This window comes from Labrus mixtus, chromosome 10 (genome assembly GCF_963584025.1).
Source record: "Labrus mixtus chromosome 10, fLabMix1.1, whole genome shotgun sequence".
Lineage (NCBI taxonomy): Eukaryota > Metazoa > Chordata > Actinopteri > Labriformes > Labridae > Labrus > Labrus mixtus.
In genome coordinates, this window is record NC_083621.1 from 27,910,036 (window position 1) to 27,917,637 (window position 7,602).

The following is a 7,602-nucleotide window of genomic DNA, read 5'->3' on the forward strand; positions in this document are numbered from 1 at the left end:
CAATTAACAAGATGCCTAACTCTTTAAAACAGTACTTGACAAACCAAAGGGTGACGGCACGGTAACTAATCTTCCTTCATAATATTTACATGGTCCATAACTAAACATTGCATAGAAACTATCGATTGTGAAGTTGTTTTCTCCTTCTTGAGCCTCTCAGGATCTCTTTGAATGGATGACATTGAGTCTTGTTTTCCTGGACTAATAACACTCACTCTCAAGGAAAGGCTGTCAATGGAGAAGAATGGAAAAGAATTGACCTACAACTCCAGACAGGATGTTTTTCTTCCAGCTTACTACTTAAGAGCTTTCCCCAGAGGATTTATTTTTATTTTTTCCCAAAAAGTCTTTCAAGGTGTGACAAATGCCAAAGACACACCCAACTAGGTATGGTTATGGCTTTTCAAACTACTCCTCACTGTGACTAAATGTGACCTCTGACCACCTCTGTAAACTCACACAGGAGCGTGGATGCCAGAGGAGGGAAGGGAAGGCACACAAGGTTGTAAAACAAGACTTTTCTTCACATTACAAATGGATACAAAAGCTCTCATGTACTGTATATGAGACATATTCAAGTTACAGCTAAAACAAGATGCACAATTCATCTAGAAAAACAAATGCATTTCCCAGATAACAGTGAGCATCCTTACAAGCTCCCAGTGCAAAACTTAGTTGAAACCACAAAGAGGTAGCTCCTGCCAGACAAACTTGCTTGGAGAGACTCAAACGATTGTACCATCTGTGGCTCCACAAGAGATCAGAATCTAATGAAAACTGCTGGGTGTTTCTTGGAAGTGGCCTCTTCCTTATTGTCTTTGGACATGTTGGATATACAGCCTTTTCCCAACCTGATCTGACATGAAAGAGCGCTGCAGGTTGAAGACTTTGAGGTGTCCAGAAAACAGAGTGTGGGAGATTTTCTTTGTCTCATCACAAAGACCAGCGGAATGATATGACCCGGCAACTTACGAGAGGAGAAGAAAAGCAAAAAAAGTAAAAATCTTATCTCATGTTAAGTGAGTCATTGGAGAGGTTTTTCAGTTGAGAGACAGCAGGGTTTGAACGTTATCTTCATGCCATGTGAGGGTTATCTAAATACCACCATGCAACTCAGCTTCTAAAGCGGGAACATGCATGTTTAAAAGAAAACAGCTGAATCATAACATATATTAGAAGAAGATAAAAGTATCAGAAGTCACATCTGTATTTCTAGACAGATCACAGAGGTGTGTGTAACCAGTGCACGCTAACAAAGGTGAGGTAAACCCCATGACCAGATGTGCTTGGTTTTTTTTTAATTGCATTAAGAGCTGTGCCAACAATGACTTCTCTCACCAGCCTGTGTGCCCTATCATGATGAAATCTCCTCCCACTCTACTCCTCAGATTCCAGGCATTTCCCAACTCTGACGGCTCTCCTCTCCCCAGCTCAAAACATGCCTGGGCAGTCACATCTCCAAAGCCCATGATAGATAGAACAGAGACAGTGTTGGTCTATTGGGAAAATGATACAAATCAGGATGATGACTACAACTATGACTTAACTTTAATAGCTGTCCATGTAATACTGTAATTACCATCTGAATTAGAAAAGTAAATACAAGGACAATGATAATGTGAAAGGGCTCGGTCAAAGTAATGAACCCACAGGGAATTACAAAGTAGACAAGTTTACAGTTTGTTTATAAAAGCAAGAAGTAGTCCACTAAATGAGACTTTCAATTGGACTTATATTGGTCACATGACCAGACACACCACTCCATATGAACGCAAAGGATGCTCAGTATCTGCTGAATGTGTAAATCAGCAAGTTAAGTTTGCCTTTGAATGTCACTGTTGCATTTACAGATTGTGTCCACTGTTAAAAAACAATGTATATGTAGGTTTGAGTACTACTTATCATAACTTATTATGACTGGCCCTTTGCCTGTCAAACTCTCAGGAAGAACATTAATGTTCATTTATTTTGTTCATTTGACTGTCTGGGAAATGTTACAAGATTCCCCGGAGAAACAATGAAATTGAAGCTCATTGGAAAAAAAGCCTGGGAACCCGACTGATCTGTGAGTTTTATTTACTCTGGAAGATGTGTCCGATTCACCTCATGCAAATTTCCATATGACCTAATTCAGGTCAAGCCAATCAGAACCATTTATCTCATGTTAGACAGGTTTGTTACAATGATTTAATGGTATTATGTTTTTTTTTTTATTAAAGGTCACATTTTATGCTCCTTTTCAAATAGTTTAAACGAGTCTCAGAGGTTCCCAAAACAAGTCTGTGAAGTTTCTTGCCAACAGTCCACTCTGATCCATTTTTCTTAACGTGCAGACAAACCCCTCTATCACAGCCCTGCAGAACAGACTGTTTTTGTGACTGTAGCTTTAAATGCAAATGAGCTGTGCCTTCTCTGGAAGAGTGGTGCAAGGAGGACTCAGAGGGCAGAACAAACACCTAGCTGTGGGAGTGTCACCCACCTGGGGGAGGGGCTTCTGCCCTTTGTGAAGTCATGAAGGGAAAATCTCCACTCGACCTGTTAGAACACACAAACAGAGAGGGTCGACTTTTCTCATAATTCAGGGGGTTTGACAGGCTAGGGCTGCATATGAGTGTTAGAAACCCATAATAAAATGCATTTTGCAGAATATGTGCCCTTTAACAAACAAGATGCTGATGCTCATGTGGAACATTTTGAATCCACTGTTGTGTCAAAATGCTTTGAAGTGGAAAGGTCTTTGTAAGGAGTGCTGGCAGCAAGGACCCCCATAAGGAATCAGGAAAGTAGGAATCAGGCTGTTAGCATGAAGGTAATGAGGTAAACTGTCAAACAGACAACAGGCAGGTGATAGACAGGTCCAGGTGTAAGGGGAACAAAATGTTTAGCAAAACACAAAGTAAGACCAGAAATAAACTGGAAAACAAACTTAGGAAATGTAGTGATATGAAGTGGGGCTGATAGGGGGAGGGTAGCCAGGGGAATGGGGAAAGTGAGGCTACTACAGGACTGATTACTAGTGGGAAAAGTTGTCTACATGCAGAAAGGATGGAAGGTGGAGTAGGAGAAACAGAAAGACAGTAATTTACTTGAAATGGTAAGTGTCAGCTTCTTAATGATGCCTTACTGTATCAAGCATGTGTGTAACGAGAAAAAACATCTGAAATGGAAATTAGAACTCGCTACCTAACCTTGCAAGATACACATAATGCTTTGTGTCTCTGACTAGAGGAAGAATCCAAGAATATTTTGATCCATGCCCATTGACAACGCCAACTTGAAAACCAAACAAATAATCAAGAGGTTCGGTGTCACCATGACAGAAACCAGATGGGAATCAGAATAAATAGGCCTATCACACTCTGTCAAATAGAGAGAGGCTGAACATCATCAGAGCCCACAGTTAAAGAACATGCTGGCTCTGAGAAGCTTGAAACTGAAGACCCAATGAAACAGATTTGTATTCTACATGCTGCCAACCAAACACTCTTCCTGTCCTACATTCGTTAATGGGCTCACAAACTGTATTAGGATTCCCCATGTGCCCCCAATGGAGATGGACTTCCTCCCTCTACTGATGACATCACTTATCACCTCCGGCCTTCTGTTTCCTCTTCCTGTCAGCTGCCCCCTTTCCCACTTTTACTGCACTGTCTCTGGTGACCCTATTCTCGGTTCACTGTCTAGATGCTAAGCTAGATAGCATTGAATGTGCTTGCTTCTTTCAAAGCAGTGACAATATAATGGAGCTGTGTATTATGGTATAAAACATTACCTATATTTAGCAGCTGCAGGTGTCCCCCCCTGAGAGAGACAGAATGTGTTTCTCATGACTTTGGACATTCATCATGTGGCTGGACAATTCAGACAAACATACAACAATCAGCCTACTGAAAGAACAGTGGACTTACATGTAGCAGCAGGTGAGGGAAGCATGCATGTGGAAAAACTCATGTGGTTTAAAGGAGCCATAAAGATATTCTAATTAAGGGCAGAGGGGGGGAACATGTTCTCCCCACTGCTTTTATTGCACACAAGTAGATGCTTCAGGTTATCATAAAATACAGCACGGATCTCATCCCACACGCCACGATACTCACAAGTGTACACACAAGTACAGTTAGTACTCAAGGGATGGAAAGAGTGCATGGAAATACATGTAGATGCTTTGGATTTCTTTGTAGATGCAGCATATGTTGTATTTTGTCCTAGTTGTTTTTGGTTCTTTGACATACAAGTGAATCTTTATTTCAATAATTAAAGCTTTTCTTAATGAAAGCACACATTCCACAGCATAATAAATGTATGATATCCACCAGGTGTCTCTGACGGCAATCTGTGGGCAACAGCCCCCCTATACCTCCCCCTCCCCCCTCTACAACAACGAAGAGTCGATTTTTACTAAGTTGTCCATTGAGGCTTCCTTACAAGAAATGCTCGTTGAAAGTCTAAGAATCGCAGCAATATGCCCCCTACAACCAAGAGATGCAGCTGTAAATTGTATCGCAATAAATAGGAAATAATATTTCATGCAAACAAACATTACATTTACCTGTAATATGCAGGCCTGGGTATAATGACCATGTTTACACACTATATGGAAATCAGATAAGACTCAAGATATTTAACTCAGAATAATGGCTGCCAATTTAATGGTGAAACTTAAAACTAACTACTACAGTTTTGTTTTTTTTAAAGATTTATTTTTGGGCTTTTCATGCCTTTATTGTAGAGGTCGGAAATTAGGGAAAGAGAGAGTAGGGAATGACGTGCAGGAAAGGAGCCACAGGTTGGATTGAACCCGGGCCCCCCGCTTGAAGGACTACAGCCTCCATACATGGGGCGCGTGCACTAACCACTGTGACACCAAATCTAACTACAGTTGAACAGTTCTTAATATGAGTGTAAAAACAAGCAGACACATTTTGATTGATACACTCAATCCACTTGCTGAGGGGGTCTGGGATCATTTTGACCACAAACTGTTTGTATGATAAACACTGTGTACTAAAAATAAGGACATGAACAAAATCTGAATCCATGTGGTCAGCTGGACACCTTTCAAACACATTACAGACACAGTGAACAGATCCGGGATTTAAAAGATATTTAACCAAGAGATAACAAGGTCTCTCTTTCTAAAGAAGGTCTTTGGATACATTTCTCCTGTCTTTACAAATATATTTTAAACTATTCTTTCTCCTGCATTCAATGTTCAAAACACATTTCTAGTTTGAACCTCCCTTCTAACTCCTTCTAATTAGGCCACTGTAATGAGCTGAGCTTGTCACACAGAGGGAGACATCTTCTCAAAGTCATTAGGCCTCTTAAGCAGTCGGGACGTTTCCATGGTGATGGAGAGCGAGAATTATGGGTTGCTGCACTCCCACTCACCTGTTTAAGCATTAACTGCTTTTGAAGGGCAGCAATGGAGCACTCCAGCTTTTGAAGTTCAAGCACACAAACACTCAGACACACACGTGCACATACACACAGACACACACACGCACGCACGCACGCACGCACGCACACACACACGCACACACACACACACACACACACACACACACTAACAGTGGTTTCATGTGGTTTCACTGCAGCTGAGTAATCTGGGAAGCAGTGGTGATAGCAGGAAGCTGCTATCTCAGCAGTGAAAGAGTCAAGGGCTTTACAGGTCAGGTTAGTAAAGCACTGCTGCTCATTTTCCCTTCTACTGTTTTCCCTGGGCTTTTGAACAGTTTTAAACAGTAAGCTTTTTCATGGCAGAATATGAAGTGCTTTGCAACATGTTCATGGTGAGGCATGGACGAAAAAACAAACAATAAGTAATCTTTCACACATTTTGTCCTGATACAAAAAGACTGTTTTTCTTTATGTGACAGCGTTCTTTACTTATTATCCTATCAGATCTGTTGAGCCTAGATTCAATTAACTGGACTTTTTTTTTTTTTTTTTTAAACCAAAATATAGAAGAAAAAAAAAACACATAATTGATTTTTAATATTTGTAAACCTCAAACCACGTATGGATGTGATATGATTGCCATAAATGTTATGGGGTCTGGCTACACTGATGACATCATAACCTCAAAGCAAGCTAAGCTACTAAAACAGCCTGACTAAAGTTAACAGCAGCTGGCTGGCCTTGTAGACCCACTGAGGCTGCTCGGTGCTCTCTCCTAGCACCACTCCTTTATTTTCAGCTATTGCCACATTATTATTTAACAGAAATGTGTTTTTTCTTTCCCTTCTCAAAAACAGGTGTTGCTAGTAGCAGATACAATTGCTGAGTTGGCTATTGTCTTGGATAAGAAAAAATAAGCCTTTTTTTTGGTTGGTTTCAGTCTGGATTTTAATCCGAGGTATATTTACCAATATCGATGCCTCTGATGAATCAGGGGCATTTCTGAAACTGGCATTAGAACTCCACCTGTCCAGCTTTGGAGGGGACTTCCCCAAGGCAAAAAAATAAAGGATAGAAAAGCTAAGAAACATAAAATATCAGGTTTGAAGTTATCCAATTATAGGATAGCTGCTGTGGTGGTAACGTTTGCATCTAATTTTTAGTGAAAATGGAGTCAGGTCAAGGGTCAAAGTTCAAAGAACTGACCATGATTTAGGAGATGTCTCATGTCTGCTAAACCTCCTTCCCCTCTCTCTCATTTCTCATCTTGTGCCCTCTGATTTATTCAGGTCTGGGATGGCACAGAGGGCTTGACTCAGCCTGCTGCGAGACAAAGGCTCTACAGTGCACTCAGTATTATTCAGATCCTGTATCTGCCCTGAGTCCTATGACATCACCACACTGCTATGTCTCCCTCACACAAAACTATTGACACACTGAGAAAGATGCTATTCTGCAAGTGGAAGCTCTGTTTTACTGATGCTGCACAGACAAGGGTAAGATACACAAAACACACACACACACACGCACGCACGCACGCACACACACACACACACACACACACACACACACACACACAACACACACACACACACACAACACACACACACACACACACACTCACAGAGAGAATTGCAGTAACACGTACACAAAAGAGGAGAAGGAGCTGCTTTGTCTCCATTTGGTATTTTTCGTGTTAATGAGATTTTGACCGGGGCAGAGCCCTGTCTTCAGTTCTCCCCCAGAAACTAGGACACATTCTCAAACTCTCCTTGCTGTTGTCGGAGTCGAACTATCACATAGAATAAAGTTATTATTTAGGACAAATCTCCCTGACAGTGACATTAACTTCTAATAGTATTATGTTGCTGTAGGATGTTACAAAGTTTTATTTTTTTTATTTTGTAAAATCATGTGAAAAGTCATTTTAAATAAACACAATATGTACACTTTATATAAAAAGAGTACACATCCTTACAATCATAAGGAAGGAGTTGACATTAAGTTACTTTTTCCATTAGCTGGCCCAACTTTTCAAGATTACAAGATTATTGCAAAAACTCTCATCTAAACCAGTGTGATCAGAAACTAGACATACACTTGCTAAGTTTTGAGATTTGTCTGTGTACTGGACCCACCATTGTAACCACTGGACCATGAATATTACTAACAGTGAAGAATTTACTCTCTAAATGGAGGGAA